The sequence below is a fragment of the Lineus longissimus genome, chromosome 8 (assembly GCF_910592395.1).
Source record: "Lineus longissimus chromosome 8, tnLinLong1.2, whole genome shotgun sequence".
Classification (NCBI taxonomy): domain Eukaryota; kingdom Metazoa; phylum Nemertea; class Pilidiophora; order Heteronemertea; family Lineidae; genus Lineus; species Lineus longissimus.
The window spans coordinates 10,182,526-10,206,511 of NC_088315.1; the positions used below are offsets into that span (position 1 = coordinate 10,182,526).

General features: G+C 44.7%; 1 long non-coding RNA gene across 1 annotated transcript; it reads left to right on the forward strand.

Annotated features, from left to right (window-relative positions):
• On the forward strand, window positions 1–7,846 carry LOC135492717 (uncharacterized). The gene is made up of 3 exons (XR_010448107.1): window positions 1–154; window positions 1,656–1,839; window positions 7,311–7,846. It is a non-coding gene; the product is annotated as an uncharacterized LOC135492717 (long non-coding RNA).
• The last annotated feature ends 16,140 nt before the right edge of the window (window positions 7,847–23,986 follow it).

The following is a 23,986-nucleotide window of genomic DNA, read 5'->3' on the forward strand; positions in this document are numbered from 1 at the left end:
CAGGGCCAAGTACCGCACCGAATGATTGAAGTGCAACGTCAATGACTGAGGAACAGGAAGTCGGTTAGAGACGATCATGTCCCCCACCGAACTATTGACATACAAAAATGATTGAGAAGAAGAGTTTTGATTTGGAATGGAAGAAACAATGAAGGTAAGATAAACGATATCCTGGTCATTGCTGTCATCAGGGGAAGAGTGACTCAAATAAACATTTCTGAAAATTAATGAAGCCAAGAAGACCTAAATTAAGTGACTGAGGAACAGGAAGTTGGTTAGAGACGGTCATGTCCCCCACCGAATGCTTAGAATACAATGATTGAGATGAAGAGTTTGCTTGGAAGAAGCAATGAGGGTAAGATTTAAAGCAATATCATTGTGGTTATTGCTGTCGTCGAGGGAAGAATGACTACAGTAATCATTTCTAAAAAATTAATAAAGCTAAGAAAACCTAAATTCAGTGACTGAGGAAGTCGGTTAGAGACGGCCATGTCCCCCACCGAACGCTTGGAATACAACAATGTTTGAGAAGAGTTTTTGTTTGGAAGAAGCAATGAAGGTAAGATTTAAAGCAATATCATCCTGTGTGGTCATTGCTGTCGTCTGGAGAAGAATGACTCAAGTAAACATTTCTGACAATGATATGAATGAAGCTTAGATTTAGAAGACCTAAATTCAATGACTGAGGAAGTCGGTTAGAGACGGTCATGTCCCCCACCGAACGATTGGAATACAATGATTGAGAAGAACAGTTTTTGTTTGGAGGAAGCAATGAAGGTAAGATTGAAAGCAATGATATCATCCTGGTTATTGCTGTCTGGAGGGAGAATGACTCAAGCAAACATTTCTGACAATGAATGAAGCTAAGAAGATGTAAATTCAGCTACTGAGGAACATTTGATAAGTCAGTTAGAGACGGCAATGTCCCCCACCGAAGTATTGGAATACAATGATTGAGAAATGAATGAAGAGTATTGGCTTGGAAGAAGCACTGAATGAAGGTAAGATAAACAATATCTGGTCATCAGGGAAAGAATTACTCAAGTCAAGTAAACATTTCGTGCATTGAATTAAGCTAAGAAAACTTGAAGTTAGATGAATATTATTTGAAGATCTAGTGCTTCCTAACATAAAAATTAATGAGGTAAAGAAAAGTCTGTTAGAGACAGCCTTGTCCCCCACCGAATGATTAAAGTTCATTGAGGAACTTCAGCTTGTGGGGGGCAATGAATGTAAGAATATAACATGAAGGTCTATAGACTAGTGCTTCCTGTCCTACAGAAGACGTGGAATTCCATGAATGAGGATCAGAAATTTGGTTAGAGACGGCCATGTCCCCCACCGAATGATTGAAGAATTTTAGCTTGGAAGAGACAATGAATGTGAGAATATTGCATGATGAAGAATTATTGTGCTTCATCAAGAATACTTAAAAAATCATACAATTACAAATGCCAAATGGATAATGGAATGCCTTTGCCAAATGTGTCAACAATGCATTGCAATGTAAACAAGTAGAAAAAGGCACCAGGTTTCTTGAATGTAATTTATGTATGATAATTATGTAATGACTTGAATTTCCTTGAGATATCCATATGTAACAGATGTTTGCTCTGCAACTTTCTTGATCCTTTCAATCTCCTTCCCTCTTGCAGTAGTGGTCTCAGTTCTGACAATATGACAGAGCCGGTCTTCATTTACCATCACATGAGGGTGAAAGGCAAAGTCCGGATCACCTCCAGAATCTCCTGCTGTCTTGGCCCGCGACAGAGCAACGAACAGAGCGCCAGGATTTCTAGACTAGAAAGCTCTTGTCCCGGGATGAATGACAATGTAACGGTATGCTTCATTATCACCAATTGTCATGCCTTGGCATCAATGAATGGTGGTTCCCCAGCCAAGTCTCAGGGGAATTTGTTTTCGCCAACATGAATGGCACGGGCATTCCATTAGACGCGTGACAGGTACAATTGGGACTATTTTTGTACCAGAAATGTAGGGTGGTCCACTGTACCTGTCGAATTCTACCATTACAACATCAGGTAATCCCATTTTGGGGTCTTTGCCATCTGTGTGGACAATATCTCTGACAATGCCAGTAGAACCGTTGAATAACCCATAATTTACAGCAAGATTTCCTGTTAACATCACTCTTGCTTCTTGACACAAAAACAGTTCAGGTAGGAGCCCTCCTGCCTTCTCGCTTGGGGTGTTCTTATGGACTCCTGTGTTCAGTGCTTTAATTCTTGCTATTGGGGCGGAACAGTTGGCTTCAAGAAGCTTCATCTTATTGTGCTCCCATTCATTGGCATGGGTTGGAAACACAAACAACCCCTTGTCACTCATTCTCTCCAACAAATCTTGTCCATGTGTTTTCTTCAGTGTGTCTCACTGGAAAGCTTGCAGCCATTTTGCCTGTTCTCTGGTGACGGTGTAGTTCCTCAGAGCATTTAAAGTGTCTTTTAGTTGGCCGTCCCCATCTTTTTGTCTTATTATAGTTTTTAGAATCACAGCCTTGTCAAACTCCTGCCAGGCAAGTGCACCATGAAGGCATGCATTGACCTCACCTCGTGGTTTGTATACTGGATGATCACAGACAGGGGGTAGCTGGACATCATCACCAAAAAAGACAACTACCGGAATACCACCCCACGGTTTGCCAGAGTTCAGTCCATTTTGAATTCCACAGGAACAGTGGTATTCCATCCATCCGAGGGTTTTGCATCCAACTAGTGATCGTTCATCAATGAGAAGGACATGTAATCCTTCGCAATGCTCTTGAAGGGTAGATCCAGTCTTTCCATGTGGTGGCGTCATGTCCTTCGTCGAACTTGATCCTATGGGAACCTTCAGAAAGCTGTGGATTGTGGTGCCTGAAATGAGATTTGCACTGTTTCCTGTTGGCCCAAGAACCTGCACAGCCCTGTTTTCCTGGAAAAGAGTGCGAATCCCTTTCACCAAACATTTGATCAAAAATGATTTCCCTGAACCTGCTGTACCTGCAACAACTAACCTTAGGTATGAGGTGAATTCCTGAGGATCTGCTTTGTAGCGGTAAAGAGTGCTCATAACTAAGTTGTATGCAAATTTCTGATCCTCATTCATCATATCCAAATCTACATCAGGAAGCACTATATTATCATTTGCTCTTTCCTTCCCTTCTTCAGACGAGATATTCTCCAGCCAAGTAATCCCAATGTTTGATGGGTACTCCGTGGAGGTGACTCCCCAGTCATGTTCCGGTCCTCCATCATTGTACTTGAAGTCAGTTACCACATCAAAATCGACTTGTGGTCGAAGAAGATCCATCCAATCAGGCTGTTCAGCTTCGTCCTCACAAACAACTTTTTCCAACTCTGATGCTTTTCTGTGCTCGTATTGTCGTGCTCCCTCTACAAAGGTTGGGCAGGACTCCATGTTGAGAAACTCCAGCATTCTCTCCTGCCATGATAAATTTTCATCCTTGATGTCAGGAATTTTTCTCCAGTTCGGCCAGTGGAGCAACAGCATATTGCGACCGTAATCTTCAGAAAGTGGCCATGTTGCCTTCATGCTGCCAGCCATCACAGGAACACGTCCTTTCCTTGAGATAAAATTGTAGAATGAACAGTTGTCTTCGTTCTTTCTGGCGAGGTACTTGTCCAAGGGTGTACTTTTTGTTAGAGTTTCACCTTTTTTTCAAGTAACCTCGATCCAGTTGTGCTCACTGACAGGAACTGATGGCTGGATCTGTATAGAGGCAACCTGGACAACTCGTATGTTGCTTCCATGGCTGAAACATCCCTTGTGACACTATTCATTAGAAGTTTCGTACAGATGGTCTTCGATGTGCTCTCGTTGTCCGTGCAATTAACCAGGTCGTTAAAAAGAGCAGATGCTGCTCCAGTTGGCTCATTGCTTTTGCAGGCGTAGCTACAAATATAGCGTCGAACGCCAACAATCTCATCAACAGATGGATGTTCTGGGTCACTGTGCGAGAGAATAATTGAAATGTCTCCATTTGCCCGCCATGCTTGAGTATGGATTCATGAGTGTTGGACAAGGACAGGGTGATCCCGCTCCATCTCAAGTCTCAGGATATTGTGTCGGTCACGTGTTATTGCAGGCTGTACCCGCAATAACTTACCTGGCTCGGAGATAGAACCAAATCCCATCCGACACTCTCTCTCCTTCTTCCCCTTCAACAGCCTCAGACAATAGTCTGAGCATCTGTGCAGGTTGACCCTGTTACTGAGGAGGAGATGATCCTCCAATAGACTATCCTGGTTTTGGCTGATGTCACATAGCAATTTGAACAGGGGGTTTGTGTCCTCTGGAGGCGAGGGTGCTGTGCCCTCGGGTGGGGGCCAGAGGTCCTTGCAAGGATTACCCTGCTCGTCCTTGCCTGCTGGATGCATGGCTGTCATGCCAAATATGCGTTCAGCCCAGTCTGATAGTTCCTTTGCCGTATCTTCCTCACTAAGCTCATTTTGGATGGCATCGAAGAGCAGTCTATGCGGTTGCTGGTCATTCCGCCAACAGAGGCCATGCCAATGAATCATGCCTCTGCTCTTGGCAAATTCTTGGCGATACCAATATGCCTCCACCCCAAAAACTTTTTTCATTACATGCTTGAAATACGACTGAGTACGGAGGTCGAAGTACTTTCCAACTATGTGACTGTTTTCTTGCAGCGCAGCAAAAAGTTGGGATTTGTCATCTAAATCCTGAACTTCGCCTTTGGCCTCCAGGATATAGTCATGTAAAAGTTTCCTCAAGGGTTTGAAATAAAATTCGGCACAACTGCCGGTGCCAAAAAACTTTGGAAGGCCCTTGCCCTGGGTGATCTGGTACTGGACGAGAGATTCCAATTCCTTAAACCGTTGGGCCCAGTACTGAGAGGTTCCCCTAAGTCCAGCACTGAAGTAAAGCACTTTTTCACCAATGGCAGTGTCGCCATTTTTTATTTTATCCTTGAGATCTGCCACTGTCAGGTGGTCGTCTCCTAAATGTTGACGGACAATGTAAGTTGAACTATCTAGGACTCTCTTTCTAGCAATCATATTGTGGACTACAAATTTAAAATAGTGGTGTCCAGAAAATCGGCCGTCCTTAAACCATAACAGGTGTTCTGCCCAGTCACTCAAGGAAGTGCATGTGTTAGGCCGGTTGCTATGAAAGTCCCCTGTTCCATAAGGGAAGAGATAGGGAAAAGCCAATGTGAAGAAATTTCTTGTGGTAAATTCAGAGACGGGTTTGTCATCTCTCGTCGGCCATGGGATGGTGATTGTTCCTCTCCGTGTCTCTGAAACTTCCACATCTTCTCTTCCCACTGCTTCTTTCACAACATCTTCCACCTTCTTCCGTATATCAGTGGGTGGGTCCGGAAGCAAAATGCCTGACACAGTTTGACCATCATCATCAGCAAAACCTTCGGGACAGGTTTGATCTGGAGCAGGCCCTTCATCTCTTCTGTGTTTTGCCTTTGAAGAAAATTCAATGGTCTGCAAATTTTGCAATTCACCATCTGCTGGTAGAAGATTGAGGCGCTCCTCACTTATGATTATGTCATCATAGGCAGGATTATTGGCCTTGAGCCATTTTAGAGCTGCCTCTACTCTGCTTCTAGATACTCTGAAAGCTTTACTTGAGTCATTTTTCCCCTGACGTCGTACTCTTATGATATCGATTTCACTTGGAAGTTTAGGTAGAATTTTGCCAACTTCATCGATAGCTTGAGGGAACGCCACACAGTGCCCACTTGATGCTAGACCGCCATGTTTCATCAGATGTACATTTATGGATGGGGAAATCCTGGAGATAAGCTGCTGTTCCACCGTTGTTAGTTTTGATAACTCGGGTGGCATTTCTCCCGGATCCATGTTGTTATCTGCTGAAAACATTTTCACATCACTTTTTTCAGTAGCACATCTTCTGCATACATTTTGTGAGTTCGTCTTCATTTGCAGTCTTCTCTCCTGGCATACTGAGCATAAAGTAAACTTGTATGACATTTGCTCAACCTCAAATGCCCTAATACCTGCCATAGCATTTTGAAACGTCTTGTCAGGCAAGTTTTCTGTGGTGTCTTTCAACTCCTCTTCATTGTCTTTTTCTAGATGCAAGGATTCGCGTTTTACCTTCAGGCGCCGGCTGTTGTTCCGCCGTCTTTTTTTCTTTGCACTTGCGCTCTCTGTCTCAGATGGCTCCAGGGGAACAATTCCCAATCGCTTTGACTGCCTTCTAACTTCTGGTGAAGAGTTCTTGTTTACCTTAGTGGAAGTGATCTTGGTTGGTACAGGTGGAAGAGCTGTTTGCTCTGGCGGCATCAAAATGCTGTAGTGTTGTTCTCGTAGTAAGAGAGTAATGTGCATCAGTGCGTCATCAGTCTCAATAGTTTCGTTGTAATAAGTGGTCTTTCTGGTACCATCATTATGCAACTTCCTTCCTTCCAATAAGATGTTGAAGGAACATTTCAGCAGATTTGCTGCAGCTTGGACTTCACATGATGTTGCATATCCACCCCTTTTAAGCATCGTCTCCTGATACTGCTCTTGACTTTTTATTCCATGGCATACTTCAACCATGGCTTTGTGCTCTTCCCATGTGCTTAGAATATACCCACATATCAGTGTTCTGTACTGCTTATGGCCAGAGGGGTTCCTTTGTCCGTGTATAACATCATTCAGGCAGTGAAAAAAGCAATTTCCATCGCCGGGAACATTAACGATTTGGTATTCCTTTATAGCATTGGCAATTTCACTGGTTCGATGGCTTTGTTCTTCCTGGTTTGGCTGGGTCTGAGGCTCCTTCCTTCTCATCTCACCATCGCTCCGCTGTGGAGGTATATTGTAACAGTGGTCCCAAATCATTTTCAGTGTCTTGACTCTGATTCAACCCAAACCTGAAATCAAAGTCTAGGGTGGGTCTAGTTTACAGAAAGATTGGTTAGAAATAGTATGCAATGCTGCCCACGAGATCAGATTGCCAGCCTGACAGCACTTATGAAATAAATGAAATGTTTTGATACTCTTATACATCTTTACTAGTGTAGTCATTTGCAAGCAGAATTGAGCATTTTCGCATCAAGAAAGGGTCAAATCCCTTGGCCTTGGGCAGAAACACTGCCTTGAGCAGAAAGTGCTACTGTCAAACAAGCAAACGAAACTTGGGAATGAGAATGAGTGGTGCTTTTAGAATAAGAAGGATGTGACTAATGGCAAATTGTTGGGCAAATCTCTTCCATTTTGGACTTGAGTTATGCATTCTTGGAGGGTTTTACATGTACTACAGTCTATTATTCATTCCAGTGTTCCTTTTTATGTTTGCAGGTGAACCATACTTACTAATGCAGAAAAACTATGGCTGAGATGATCGGACTGCAATCATGAAGTTACATCCATGGAGACAGGATTTGGACAGAAGGTCTCATTCGTGCGAAAGGAAACGAAACGAAAAGGCGCAGGAATAACCCGAATGTGCCAACCACAAGCTTTCACCATCAAACACATTATTCAAGATGGGTCCCAAGGATTCCTTATTTTCAAGGATGTGACTATAGGATGTAAGATATCACAGCACATTCAACAGGATGTCCCAGATAAGGTGGACGCATCCATGGGTGACTGTTTGTGTGCAGTGCCAGTGGTAACTTGCATGATGAAATTTGGGTCACATCAATGGAGACATGGGATACTGTCTTCAGGATTACAGTGTCACATCCTGAGACAACCATCAGTGGTGATTGCAGACTACCTTCGAAATTGCAACGTCACATCAAGAGACGACCATATTTGGTAGCTCTGAGTGGTGACAGCAGATATCTTTAAAACTGCTGTAGATATGGCTGTCTTCTGGTTTTGTAGGGGGAGAGGTCTCATGATTCCTTGTGATGGCCATCGGTGAGGAAAATCTTCTTACCAAGGATATTCCATGTTTTACTGTGAACTGAACATTTTTTGGGTTCAACTTAATCAATTTGCAAAATGAATCAAGCAACAAAATTTCAGTTAGTGATAATCACACATTGTACACATTAGCCTACAGCTGCTCCTGCAGTTTTGAGAAATGTATGCCACTGCAAGCAAAATGTCAAGTGTTGCAGTATAAGGTAGGCAATCGCTCACAACACCTTCCTCAAATATTTTCTAGGTGTACTTCATTCACCCACAGTTGAATATTCCCTGTCTTCAAGGGATGTGACGTCACATCCAGAGACGCATATTGCATCCTTTGACAGTGGGGAAAACAAATTATTTTGGGAGATATTGAGCGGTATGGGCTTAATTTGGTTCTGCTGAAGGACGAGAGTTGGTTCTGTTGATGATTCAAGGTCTGGCATGGCATGGGGAGGACAATTTTCAATTCAAGGACAAGAAATAATGTTGCATTGCATGTTATTTTTGCAGTGATTGTTACAAGGCAATAAAAATGATCGTCATACTGGTGCTACTGTGTCATTCAACAACTTTTATCTTGATCTTTTTACATACCCTGGCCTTTTAATTAAAACAAAAGACTGTCTGTGTGTGTGGCTGATGTGCGAGGTGATGAAGACGTGGAGATGTGCCTACCAGCAGATTTTCTGTCTCTGTACATCAAAGTTTCACATCTGTCAATGTTGTTTCTCTACCTTGGTCTCTTGGTGACGATCTCTCTTTATTTAGAATATGTCCATTCTGTTATTTCTCACTAGGACATGCATTTTCTGGGATACTCGCCACAGATGACATGATTGAAGACACCAGTGACTAGTGCCAGTGTAGCAGACGACGTTGTCCACGAAAGACCATAGCCTGGTATTCGCCCCATCTCATTTTAGACATTTTGATTAAATGTATTTGCAAAACGTAATTTTTTTAAAAAGTGTTGGACTTTAAACGCCAATGCATGTTATCGGTATGTGAAGTAATCTAATCCAGCTCATTTTGAAGCCAGAAAAGTAAAATAAGCGTGAATAGTTTGAGGGTAGCGCGTGCGTTTGAGTTAGTGCGCATGCGCTTTCTACGGAAAATTGAAATGTTGTGAACGAGTGGTTTCAGGTTTCGGTTTCACGGTAGGATTTTGACATGGAAACGGGGCAATAGACATGAAGACCAAGGTACTTTCAAGATTATTGCATTATTAATGGAACCAGACCGTCGACATATTGTCACACCCCATGATATTGACGAAATCGTCGTCGAAACGGGCAGCCCCGGACCGATCATAACTTCAAGGCTGGTGAAAAGGTCAAATTCTAGTAAAAAAACAAACTCAGAACCTACAGAACTTTTAAAACTGAGTACCAACTTGAGCCCTACCTTAATGTTCTAAAAAACAGGGGGTTGTTTTCAAAAATGGCTAAGTTTCGCCTTAGCAATCACAACCTACTCATCGAAAGAGGTAGACATTTTGGTACTCAGTTAGAAAAGCGGCTCTGTCCTTTTGGGTGTAACGTTATTGAGGACGAGTTCCACTTTTTTGCACGATGTCCCTCTAACAATAAATTAAGAGACGAGTATCTCACAAATATAAATTTTTATAAATGTAGTCAATTATTTTCAAATCTGGATTTTATTTCTATTATGAGTAGTACTGACAACACGACTATTTTAGATACTGCTATTTTTATCTCGAAAGCCTTTGAAGAAAGACAAACAGCTCTTCAGGGGCACTAATAAATAAGTCATTGTGGTCTTATTTTAATTACCATATACATGTAACTTTCTTTTAAAAATATTTTTGTATGTGTTGTATTTGTATATATGTGCTGCCATACTGTCTTATCCTTTGATAGTTGTGCAATAAATTGAATTGAATTGAATTGAATTGGTGAGCGAGAAGACTCGTAGGGGGGGGGGGGGTATATAGTTAGGATGATGCCATCATGGCAGTTGACCGAAGAAGCAGTTGGCTAGCACACAATGTCAATGATTGATGGCGAGTAGTTGGTGGGTGGGAGAGGGGGGATATAGTTAGGATGATGCCATCATGGCAGTTGACCCAATAGACGCTGTCGCAGTAGGCCTATAGAAAATAAGTGGGGAGAATGTGGGAAACTAAACACAACAGGAGAAGGATAGGTATTTTTGCCCGGAGATAAGCATAATGATCCCAAGACCCAAGTGTAATTAAGATTTATATTCTAATTCAAAAAGACCTCAGCCGACCCCCCCCCCCCCCCGCCCTGAATAGTTTGAGGTCTCACTAGCCAGTGGTGATCAGGTGTTAATCTTGAAGTTATAAGGCATAGAGGTGAAATTTTTCAAATTTGCGTTATACAGGGTGTCTCATGCATTGTGCTACATCAGTCTATGCATGACTGTATGTTCAAAGCACGATTTCTTCGCGGAAATAGAAAAATAATCTCTGGCAGCGATGCAGCTTGTTGTTTAATGCATTTCGATTCGCCCCAGCGTATCGTTACACTTTGATTCGGCCCTGTTTTGACGAAATCTTCAACCGAACAGCGGCATCTCTGCGTAAACATCGTAGCGTCCCGCTGAATTGTTTGGAAAAGAAAATCTCTCCCCAGGTAAATTGCTGTGCATTAGCGTATACGATTCGCGTGCAAAAATGTCACCTGGGTGTGGAGGTTTTCTGGTTCCGGGTCAAGTTTTTTTCGTTGATGGTATACACAATTCCTAAAATACACTGCCATCTAGTGGCAGAACCACAGGAAGTGATGCAGAGTGAGGCAGGTAGGTCAGCAACCTGCATAGCGTGTAGAGTATTGAACAATAGCTATCACTGAAATGGATCCAAATAACTCTGTTGTGCGTGGTGTTTGGCTAGTCTTGCCACAGTATATGTAGGGGAATTAATGGGTTTCATGTCAGTGAACATGATAAGTGATAATAATTGACCAATTAAATAATGAGGGTAATATGAGGAAGGCTCAGGCCTTGATAGGGAGCTCTTCGTTAATAGGGCTGGTAAGCGAGAAGACTCGGTAGGGGGGGGGGGGGGTTATATAGTTAGGATGATGCCATCATGGCAGTTTACCGAAGAAGCAGTTGGCTAGCACACAATGTCAATGATTGATGGCGAGTAGTTGGTGGGTGGGAGAGGGGGGATATAGTTAGGATGATGCCATCATGGCAGTTGACCCAGTAGACGCTGTCGCAGTATAGAAAATAAGTGGGGAGAATGTGGGAAACTAAACACAACAGGAGAAGGATAGGTATTTTTGCCCGGAGATAAGCATAATGATCCCAAGACCCAAGTGTAATTAAAATTTATATTCTAATTCAAAAAGACCAACGTCGCCTAGACATACAGTCATGCATAGACTGATGTAGCACAATGCATGAGACACCCTGTATAACGCAAATTTGAAAAAATTTCACCTCTATGCCTTATGACTTCAAGATTAACACCTGATCACTTGGTCAAACTTGGTCAGATGTATTCTACAATACAAGAGATATGCTATTCAGAAATGTATTGGTTTGTGTGAGAGTAACGTACTGCCGAGTCTACAGCCGCTGGAACAGGGGTATGCATGAAATGACGTCGCGTCATTTTTGGAGGTAGGTAGGCCTGGCCTCCGCACCGGCTTGTGAGACCTGAGGGTAGCGCGTGCGTTTGAGTTAAGTGCGCATGCGCTTTCTACGGAAAATTAAAATGGCCAGTGTTGTGGACGAGTGGTTTCAGGTTTCACGGTAGGATTTTGACATGGAAACGGGGAAATAGACATTGAGACCAATGTACTTTCAAGATTATTGCATTATTAATGGAACCAGACCGTTGGCATATTGTCACACCCCATGATATTGACGAAATCGTCGTCGAAACGGGCAGCCCCGGACCGATCATGTTGGTGCGCTTGAAACTACGGAAAAGTTAGCAGACGGAAAATCTTTTGCGGAATTTTGCCAGTTCAAAGCACGATTTCGTCGCGGAAAGAGAAAAATAATCTCTGGCAGCGATGCAGCTTGTTGTTTAATGCATTTCGATTCGCCCCAGGGTATCGTTACACTTTGATTCGGCCCTGTTTTGACGAAATCTTCAACAGCGGCATCTCTGCGTAAACATCGTAGCGTCCCGCTGAATTGTTTGGAAAAGAAAATCTCTCCCCAGGTAAATTGCTGTGCATTAGCGTATACGATTCGCGTGCAAAAATGTCACCTGGGTGTGGAGGTTTTCTGGTTCCGGGTCAAGTTTTTTTCGTTGATGGTATACACAATTCCTAAAATACACTGCCATCTAGTGGCAGAACCACAGGAAGTGATGCAGAGTGAGGCAGGTAGGTCAGCAACCTGCATAGCGTGTAGAGTATTGAACAATAGCTATCACTGAAATGGATCCAAATAACTCTGTTGTGCGTGGTGTTGGGCTAGTCTTGCCACAGTATATGTAGGGGAATTAATGGGTTTCATGTCAGTGAACATGATAAGTGATAATAATTGACCAATTAAATAATGAGGGTAATATGAGGAAGGCTCAGGCCTTGATAGGGAGCTCTTCGTTAATAGGGCTGGTAAGCGAGAAGACTCGGTAGGGGGGGGGGGGGTTATATAGTTAGGATGATGCCATCATGGCAGTTTACCGAAGAAGCAGTTGGCTAGCACACAATGTCAATGATTGATGGCGAGTAGTTGGTGGGTGGGAGAGGGGGGATATAGTTAGGATGATGCCATCATGGCAGTTGACCCAGTAGACGCTGTCGCAGTATAGAAAATAAGTGGGGAGAATGTGGGAAACTAAACACAACAGGAGAAGGATAGGTATTTTTGCCCGGAGATAAGCATAATGATCCCAAGACCCAAGTGTAATTAAGATTTATATTCTCATTCAAAAAGACCAACGTCGCCTAGACATACAGTCATGCATAGACTGATGTAGCACAATGCATGAGGCACCCTGTATAACGCAAATTTGAAAAAATTTCACCTCTATGCCTTATAACTTCAAGATTAACACCTGATCACTTGGTCAAACTTGGTCAGATGTATTCTACAATACAAGAGATATGCTATTCAGAAATGTATTGGTTTGTGTGAGAGTAACGTACTGCCAAGTCTGCAGCCGCTGGAACAGGGGTATGCATGAAATGACGTCGCGTCATTTTTGGAGGTAGGTAGGCCTGGCCTCCGCACCGGCTTGTGAGACCTGAGGGTAGCGCGTGCGTTCGAGTTAAGTGCGCATGCGCTTTCTACGGAAAATTAAAATGGCCAGTGTTGTGGACGAGTGGTTTCAGGTTTCACGGTAGGATTTTGACATGGAAACGGGGAAATAGACATTGAGACCAATGTACTTTCAAGATTATTGCATTATTAATGGAACCAGACCGTTGGCATATTGTCACACCCCATGATATTGACGAAATCGTCGTCGAAACGGGCAGCCCCGGACCGATCATGTTGGTGCGCTTGAAACTACGGAAAAGTTAGCAGACGGAAAATCTTTTGCGGAATTTTGCCAGTTCAAAGCACGATTTCGTCGCGGAAAGAGAAAAATAATCTCTGGCAGCGATGCAGCTTGTTGTTTAATGCATTTCGATTCGCCCCAGGGTATCGTTACACTTTGATTCGGCCCTGTTTTGACGAAATCTTCAACAGCGGCTTCTCTGCGTAAACATCGTAGCGTCCCGCTGAATTGTTTGGAAAAAGAAAATCTCTCCCCAGGTAAATTGCTGTGTATTAGCGTATACGATTCGCGTGCAAAAATGTCACCTGGGTGCAGAGGTTTTCTGGTTCCGGTCAACCGGGTCAAGTTTTTTTCGTTGACGGTATACACACACACATTCGACCCTTAACCATAAAGCTCGCTTAAGAGCTCCCTAATAAAACAGTCTGAATAAGTTTGGGTCAAGTGATGAGGAGGCTGGCTGAAGGAGTGAAGCCATGCATTGCATGCATTGGATTCTGACATAGACATGATGAACTTAAAGGATAGCTCCTGGAATAAATCGTTGGCAGCCTTTTTGAACGAAACCAATAGAAATATATTAAATGAGTATTCCTCTTTACCACAAACCTTTTGAAAGTGGAAAAAATATTATAGTTCAGGGAGAAAAATTGATATTAATAGTCCCTATTTTACTGACATGGACAGCGCCATTTTGAGTCAAATTTCCCTCGGTGATGACGCGGTGTGTGCAATGGCAGTGATTGGCTGAAATTCCGAAGCACCGATCGTGCATATCGTGCGCAGTGAATATCCGTTTCTTCGCGATTCACATCTCTCTCGCATGTCTCACGATTTCACGCAATTAAATCATTCTAATTTCGTTTTATTTGGACATTCGCGTAATATATGGATTGCTTGAATGCAAAATGCCTCGGTCATGGTCCTCATTTTGGCCATCAACATCGGGTCCAGCTGCATCTTCAATAGCTTGAGCCATAGCGTCAATCTCCCCCTCTCTTCATATTCCGGCTCAAACTGGTAGCCCTGTACACCAACATTTCCCCCTACATCCAAATCTTCATAACTCCCGCTGCTCATGGAAGTGTCACTGCTGTCAACGTAGCTTTCATCATCCGAAGCCCCCTTGATAACAATACAATAACACGATCTCAAAATATCAATCAGCTGACTCCTATTGTGACAATACTGACAATGTGAATTGCACACGTGACGTCACGATTCTCCGGTTTTGGAGGAGAGATCGCGAAAAAAGTGAGAAAATGGCGCCCTCCATAAACTCAGTCTTTACTCTTGTGCTTCTACGAAGCACATCGTTTTTTCAAAGCTGCTGTGAATTCGATTTAAAACCAAATTCAACCAGCCAAGTCTAGACGATTTTTGGGTTCATTCACCTACGGAGTAGACCGCCAAACTAATCTTGGCATTAGTATTGTCCAGTCTATTTAATTATAGACATTTTCTTAGCTAGCTTAGTCGACCCGGCTCCATTATTTTGATCTTGGTAGGGTAGAGTTAAGTAGGCTATTCTCCGCTCTATTGTAATGAACAAGACTCAGATCCATTGCAATAGTGTTTAATTCAAGTAGGCATGTTTTCCTTTCCATTAATTATTGCGTCCTTTCTGGCCTACTTGGGGTTCCCAGTGTTTTTATTGTCATTGGTACCATTTTTTATATGGCGTACCCCTCCGACGGCATCCTTTGTCTCACCACAAAGGAATGCGTCTGGTGGCGGGAAACGGGCCGCGAAGACGCCTAAACCCTCCTCCGGTTCCGTTTCCGGGCATATAACCCGGAGGTCTAGCAAACCTCCCGCCACCACCCCTTCCGTCAGCCGAGTTCCGGTTCCGGCCGCGGCTGCGAAGGATGCGGGATCTGACATTATTAATGTCTGTGGTCCCAAGGGAGACTTACATCCAATAAGTCTCCAAGGGTTTAATATACCCCGGACCTCAGGGAACCTTCCGGTTCCTCTGTCGTCCGCTCCCCCGAGTACAAGCCCTTTGTACCCGCGGGAGCACCCTGCTTCCGGTCCGCCGATTGCAGTTCCGGTTACTGACGCGGGTTCCCGTTTTTCAGTAACCGAAGACTCTACTGGGGGTTTTTCTCAGTCTTTACTGCGAAATAACCCCAGTCCTCACGGACACAGTAGAGTAGGGCCGGACCTTATAACGCCACCTCCGAAACGCCATGCGTCTTCGGTAACAGCGTTTCCGCCCTCCGTACCTCCTTCTAAAAGGGCATCCGGTAGCTCCATACCGGCGAAGGAGTTACGGGCATTTCCGGTTTCGGACTTCGTTCTACCGGAAATGCAGGCACCTTCCTACGTTGGCCAACCTCTTGGGTGGAACCAACCGGAAGTGCCACCCCCTCCTCGTAGCAGAGGCGTCGTTCCCATGGAACGAGCTACACAGAGAGGACATCTGAACTCTGGTTCAGAATATCGGCATCTTCCGCTTCCGGAAGACCCATTCGCCCGTACATACGGCTTCCAGGGTTCGCTTATGCGCTCACCCTCGCCTCAACCGCCCGTCGTTGAGAGAAGCCGCACGTCGGGTCCGGAACCCGAGTCGGGACAGCAACTGTCCCAGCTCATCCAGATGGTAGCAGGTCTTACTGATAGACTCAGCCATCTGGAGCAGGGTTCCGGTTCCTCTGGTGCGCCTGGTCCCATCGGATACCCACCATCCGACTCCTCTATTTTAGAGGAATTTTCTGAGAACGAGAGTTCTCAGCCAGGCTACCGCTCCCCCAATCAGGAGGAGCTGTCACCAGAGGAGGCCAGTATCTTGTCGGATATGAGGACACTCAGATCCTTGATCAGAGCGTACCTCCCGCAGGATCTGTGCCCTACCCCGCCGGAACTGCCAGCCTTGTCAACACCGACCTTTTCACTCTGGGGACAGGAAGTGGATCCCAATCCACAGGTTTCTCAAGGCTCCACTCGGGCACTTGAATTCCTTCCTCCCTCCCCGTCGGTGGTAGCAGTCTCTGAACTTTTGGAGCGTACAATCAGAGACTCACAAGGCGCCCACCAACGTACTTCCATCCCTGTCCTTCCGGCAGTCGGACCGGAAGCTTGGTGTAAACCGGGGAAGTTGTTCACGGCACAACTTCCTCCCGTTAGGCAGTACCGCGCTGACTATTATCGAGTCAGCTCGGCCGGCTGTCCAGCTGCAGCATCGACTTCCATATTAAAGGACGATGTACAGCTGGACCAACTCGTGCCTAGGGTGACCTCCTCCTCGGCTTACCGAGACCTTAGAGCACAAGAGGGTCTGGCAAAAAACACGTTAGCGGTGCTCTCCTACGCAGAGCACACTAACCTGGCCCTAGCCAGATCCCTAAAAGATAATGAGTCACTATCTGATGACACAAAATCGCTTGTGACATCCTTGTCACATTCGATTAGGCACGCTATTGCGCTGTCCGCCAAGACCGCAGCAAATAGCGTCCTACTCCGTAGAGACGCCGCACTGGGCTCTCTCAATGTCATCAGATCCCTCCAGCTGGAAGGGGCCTTAAGAACCGCTCCTATGGACGATTCTTTCCTGTTCGCAGATTCTGTACAAGAGGCGGCTCAAGCACAGAAAGATTGGGACAAATTATATGCCCCCACTGCGACACAGAGGGCCAAGACCTCTCTACCTAACGCTAGAAAGATAGAGAGGCCCCAGCAGGCATCGGGTTCAATCCCGTACGCCAGGCAGGTCCTGCCTAGGCCTACCCCGCCTAGTCAGCCTGCTCCTGCTGGATCCTTCCGACGGGAAGCGGAGGGTCGCCGGACTGGAAAGAGGAAAAATACTTCCTCTAACCAGGGTGGATCCGGTCCGACTAAGCACTCCTTTCGCCCAAGGGGTGCTGGCCGGAAGAGGTGACTCCCCCCTCCTTTCTCCTCCCGGACGCAAAAAGGAGCCGACTCCGGTAGTCGGGGGCCGTCTGCAAAAATTTGCAGACATTTGGGACGATTGGTGCCCAAAGGGGTCCCCAGTCCCAAACATGTTGAGGTACGGAGTGAAACTAGATTTCAACCGTACCCCCCCGACTACCATATATCCAACCCCAGTTCAGCCACCGAAGGACCCAGTCAAGGCCTCTGCCCTCCAAGCAGAGGTCGCGACATTACTGGAGAAGCAAGCTATCCAGGTCCTTCAAGATCCATGCTCCCCCGGCTTTTACAGCCACGTTTTCTTGGTTCCCAAGAAAGCAGGGACATGGAGGCTGATCATAGACCTTTCCAGGTTAAACACCTTCTTGAATGTTCCTCATTTCAAGATGGAAACCACCAGGTCTATAGCAACGGCGATACAGCCCAACGATTGGGCGGTATCGATGGATTTAACGGATGCGTACTTACATGTACCGATCCATCCAGACTATCAACACTTCCTTCGATTCCATTACGAAGGAAAGACGTATCAATTCAGGGCCCTGCCGTTCGGTCTGGCATCGGCACCCCTAATTTTTACGATGATAGTCACAGCCTTCGTCGCTCCCTTTCACGTGATGGGGTTCAAGCTCCATCACTACCTAGACGATTGGCTACTCCGTTGCAAATCGCGGGAACTACTACTGCAACAACTTCAGGTTCTAAAGCAAAAAGTAGTTTCCGCAGGTTGGATTATCAACGAAACAAAGTCAGAATTCATACCATCCCAAGACTTCGTTTACGTTGGAGTTCGGTTCCTTACGGCCATAGGGAAAATGCTGCCCCCCCTAGACAGGATAAAGAAAATTCTTCATCTCGTCGCAGAATTCAGAGGAAGGACTCAAGCTCCCGCAAGGCGATGCTTGAGCCTTTTGGGACTTCTGAATTCGGCAGCAGACCGAATCCCCCTTGGCCGTCTATATATGCGTCCCATCCAGATGTTTCTAATGTTTCTATGGAAACCCCACAGGGACCCATTAGACAAGTTGGTATTGATACCTCAATACCTACTCAAGAACGTCTGGAACTTCTGGGAGTCGGAGACTCGTCTCCAAAGCGGTGTAGATCTTGCTCCACCGCCCCCAGAAGTGTCCCTGTTCACAGATGCTTCCCTACTAGGGTGGGGAGCACATCTGAACAACGGGGACATGTCCATAAGGGGTCTATGGACAAGGGAGGAGACCATTCTTCCAATAAATATATTGGAAATGAAGGCTGTCCTTCTTGCCGTGAGGGCTCTTTCCCTTCGCCTGAAGAATCGGAGAGTAACCCTGTTCTCCGACAATTCTACAGTAGTAGCATATGTCAGGAGACAGGGAGGCACAAAGTCCGGCATTCTTTGCCAGCTAACTTGGGAGCTTTACCATCTTTGTGCCGACCTTGGAGTATCGATATGTGCCAGACACATACCGGGCAATCGCAACATCCTTGTCGACGCCCTGTCCCGTCAGAACAAGCTAGTTCAGACAGAGTGGACACTCCATCAGGAGATTGTAGACGACCTTTGTCACCTTTGGCAATCTCCGAAGGTAGATCTGTTCGCCACCAGGCTGAACAATCGCCTTCCCATCTATTACTCTCCACTTCCGGACGAAGAGGCCCTGGAAGTCGACAGCCTTACAGCCTCTTGGGTCGGGCTGAACGCATATGCGTTTCCACCCCTCCCTCTCATCCAACCAGTCCTGAACAAGATCTTGACCAGCCATCCGGTGAGAATAACTCTCATCGCACCTTGCTGGCCAAATCAGGCCTGGTTCCCAGCCTTGCTGGAGCTCCTGATAGATCACCCCAGGAGTCTTCCTACTTGGAAGCACCTCCTGTGGCACCCCCTGGGGAGATGCTACCACCAGAACCCTGGATTTTTCAAGTTTCACGCCTGGAACTTATCCAGTTGCATCTCCACCAGAGAGGCTTTTCGGACATCGCTGTTAAGCGCATGTCCGCACCTCAAAGGGGGTCTACCCTTGATGTGTATCAAGGAAAGTGGTCTACCTTCACTTCCTGGTGCAGGGAGAATGGAGTTAATCCGATCTCTCCCTCTATATACAGATTAGTTGATTTCCTTATTGAATTATTCACGGAAAGACATCTGTCACGGCTATAAAAGGGTACAAGTCCGCCATCGCTTCTACCCTCCGTGTTTTAAGCACCTGGGATCTTCGTTGGGAGGACCAAATAACCCCTCTTTTCAGAGGAATGTTATTAGAGCGTCCTAGACCGGTTCACAACACCCCTAAATGGGACCTTTCTGTTGTCCTTAAGGTGCTCATGAGGCATCCTTTTGAACCCATGTCTATTTCATCCATGAAATATCTGACACTCAAAACGGTCTTTCTAGTAGCCTTGGCTACCGCCCAACGAGGATCAGAGCTCCATGCACTTTCTTTTAAGAAGCTGGCTTTTAGAGAGGGAGGGGAGGTTATCCTGGCTTTTATACCAGGATTTCTGGCGAAGAACCAGGGACCGGCCGCCTCTCGGCCCCCGGTTACTATTCCCTCTCTGTCAGGAACGATCTCTTATGATCTTCCTGACAGAACTTTATGTCCCGTCAGGGCCCTAAAGTTCTACATAAATAGGACAAAACCTCCCGGTATCCGCCAGGGGAGAGAGCGTTTGTTTTTGTCCTATAAGGAGGGAAATAAACGAACGATAGCGGCCGCCACTATTTCAAGGTGGATTGTGGAGACTATTCGTCTTTCCTACAACACCTTGAAGACTTCCTCTGATCTTCGTGTGCTAGCTAACATCTCAGCGCACGAAGTTAGAGCACTAGCCACCTCCTGGGCTAACTACCGAGGAGTTGCTCTTCAAGAAGTCGTTTCCGCTGCATGTTGGAGTAATCACTCCACATTCTCTCGTTTCTACCTACGAGACGTTTCTTCCCTCGTAGCTGGCATGCACACAATCGGCCCGATTGTGTCTGCGGGGCATGTTGTTTGATCCTGGCTAGATCAAAAAAGGGGGGGAAGCCCGATTGAAGAGTCAAACGCGCATCTTGCGCCATTTTTGATATGCCCTATCTTCAACATTCAAGCAACCCCTAGTAGACTAGAAAGGACGCAATTTCTTATTGTTGTTTAGCAATAACTCATTCTACACCCTTCAACATGCCTTACTTGCTCTAAGCTCTGTTGCCGGAAAGAAGATGGTTTTATTACGCAATTCTAGCGCTTTCCGGAGAATGGGTCTATTACTCTCTATAATATGATTGTAATACCGAGATCAAAATACCGGTCCTCCGGTTCTCCCCATTTCTTTCCCCTGGCGGTCCTCCTTAGCTAATATGCCGGTGGTGCCTCCTGGATGGAACAACAGCTCAGCCTTAGGTAAGTCCTCGTTTCCCACCTCCAATAGGTTGCTGGGATTCGATGCAAAAGTGTTCCATAGGTAAGTTTGAATGACACAAAATGCCCATTTCCTTACAAGAAATGGCCATTTTGTTAGTTCATACTTACCTATGGAACACGGCCCTCCCGCCGTCCCCACAAACGGGACATACTCTTTATTAACGCTCAAGAGTAAAGACTAAATATGGCGGCATGAGATCGGCGCGATCTCGCGGGATCGGTCAGGGCGCCGCCTGGCGGCCGAGCTGTTAACTCAGTTCTCCCTTTAGAAAATTAAAGGGATACTCTTGTGTTTGAGCCCAAATGGAGTAACATGCAAAAGTGTTCCATAGGTAAGTATGAACTAACAAAATGGCCATTTCTTGTAAGGAAATGGGCATTTTGTCCCCCAGAGAGCCTTTTGCCCCCCCCTCCCCGCCAGACCAAAAAGCTAGCTACGCCCCTGGCCCTGTAGGTGTATAGTATAATTTACTCTAAGTAAGGGCAGGGCAATAAGGAAAGGTGCTATGCTGCATGTAGGCCCTATTATATTCTATAACAAAGAAACCCAACATATGATTTAAAGGTGCCGGTGTAATAGAATCAGATGCCCCCTGATATTAAATGCCCTCAACAATAGAACACCGGCACCATTCAATAGGACTCTAAAGAGGCCAAGACCCTTCATCCGAAGAAGAACAATACAGGCGGGCATCAGGAAAGGGAGGGCATTTGATTCTATCACAGCGGAACAATATATCTCCCTTTTCCCACAAGAACTAATATTCCTCACTAAGGAATTCTAGACTGGACTTAGATTCATGGGGACCAGCATTTCTTTTACACCCGCACGCGGAGCATGAGCTGAGCCACTACTGCACGCCAACATATCAACCAACAGCACCGCCATTTCTTCAAACGGTTGGAAGTGATACTACCAGTCACGTGTGGTTCCTGGTCAGAGAGGTTCCTAGCTGTGGAGGTGGTGCCCAGCCAGAGAGGTAGGCTGGCGGAGGGTGTTGGTGTTCAGGGCGACAAGACCACTAATGAATATTTCCGTGGTCAATCACCAATTTCCATCGCACCAGTTACTTGCAAGACTAACCCGTATATCATATCCGAATTTCAGTTTCACTACTTGACGCGTTCTTTGATGCGTCGCGGTCAAACATTGACAATTTAACTGCTAAAAGGCTAAAAAAAAATCAATTGTGGTCTTGTCTCCATTTACACTACATTTTGGGTCAATATAGTGAAAAATTTGAATGTGCTCAAATCACTCTAATTCATTTAGAATATTGTATTGCTGATGATTTAAGGTCAAAACAAGCTAAAATAATGAGAAAAAAACTTAATTTGACCCAAATAAGAGTCAACCTAACCCCGGTCTAAGTTCGGTTTCATTTTTACAAGTCTTGTTGTGTTGCCATTCATTTTGTAATTTCTTTGAAACTACTTAGGCCTTGATTCTGAAAGTTGTGCCCTTAGCAGCAAAGATATTCCTAAATCACATCCTAAATTTTCAGCTCCATAGCTTGCTTATTCTGGCCAGGGCAGGTCTTTGAATTTGGTGCTGTTGGCTGCAAAATCATGACTTTTTGTCGATTTTGTCCTCTTTCGTCGCTTTGGCACAGTTGTACCACTCTTTGAAATGTCTCTCATTTCTCCAAAAATGTCCAGATATGACTTTCCTTTGTTGGAGAGTTGTGGGATGTCATCTACATTAGTTTGAAAAAAATCTCAAAATGTTAACCCCTGAAATGTACCTTCATTAAGACCACTAATGAATATTCATAGGTTGGAGGGTCGAGGCCTATCAATTAGACGAGTGCATGTTTTTTACTCTCAAGTACATATTTGGAGAGGTATTGAAAAAATATTTGCTGTGGCAAGTCTACAGATATAAAGAAATTATTTGAGGAAAAAATTAATTTCGAATTTTGCTAATTGGGTAATAGGGGGCGTGTTTTGAGTTTTTTCTGCCAGTTGGCTGAAAACAGTGGAAATATCAAAGTCTGTCTAATTTGTCGATTATAAAAAAATTTCCGTGGTCAATCACCAATTTCCATCGCACCAGTTACTCGCAAGACTAACCCGTATATCATATCCGAATTTCAGTTTCACTACTTGACGCATTCTTTGATGCGTCGCGGTCAAACATTGACAATTTAACTGCTAAAAGGCTTAAAAAATCAATTGTGGTCTTGTCTCTATTTACACTACATTTTGGGTCAATATAGTGAAAAATTTGAATGAGCTCAAATCACTCTAATTCATTTAGAATATTGTATTGCTGATGATTTAAGGTCAAAACAAGCTAAAATAATGAGAAAAAAACTTAATTTGACCCAAATAAGAGTCAACCTAACCCCGGTCTAAGTTCGGTTTCATTTTTACAAGTCTTGTTGTGTTGCCATTCATTTTGTAATTTCTTTGAAACTACTTAAGCCTTGATTCTGAAAGTTGTGCCCTAAGCAGCAAAGATATTTCTAAATCACATCCTAAATTTTCAGCTCCATAGCTTGCTTATTCTGGCCAGGGCAGGTCTTTGAATTTGGTGCTGTTGGCTGCAAAATCATGACTTTTTGTCGATTTTGTCCTCTTTCGTCGCTTTGGCACAGTTGTACCACTCTTTGAAATGTCTCTCATTTCTCCAAAAATGTCCAGATATGACTTTCCTTTGTTGGAGAGTTGTGGGATGTCATCTACATTAGTTTGAAAAAAATCTCAAAATGTTAACCCCTGAAATATGTATGTGTGTTTATTCGTCGAGAAATAGTTCTGACACATGTGGTGCATTTACAGATTTGTGCTGGGTGCTAGGTGCTTGTTTACAACGATCTATTTACATATCCGTGAAAAATCAAGGTTCAAAGAATTTAACTAGTGCACAGGAAATCAATCATTTCTGTTAATTCCCTATGATTAAACGCCGCATCCCCTACGTCTCGCATGACCATCAATTCGCTAATCTGTTCCGCTAACCTATTTTGCCCGTTCTTATCATTCACTATATAAAAAACCCTCAACATATCTCCCCAGCTGTCCACATTGTTCCTATCTAACCCATATTTGCATACAACATGTTGACACTTCTCCCCAGTGAAGATTCACCTGATGTACCTTCATACACTACATTTTGGGTCAATATAGTGAAAAATTTGAATGAGCTCAAATCACTCTAATTCATTTAGAATATTGTATTGCTGATGATTTAAGGTCAAAACAAGCTAAAATAATGAGAAAAAAACTTAATTTGACCCAAATAAGAGTCAACCTAACCCCGGTCTAAGTTCGGTTTCATTTTTACAAGTCTTGTTGTGTTGCCATTCATTTTGTAATTTCTTTGAAACTACTTAAGCCTTGATTCTGAAAGTTGTGCCCTAAGCAGCAAAGAT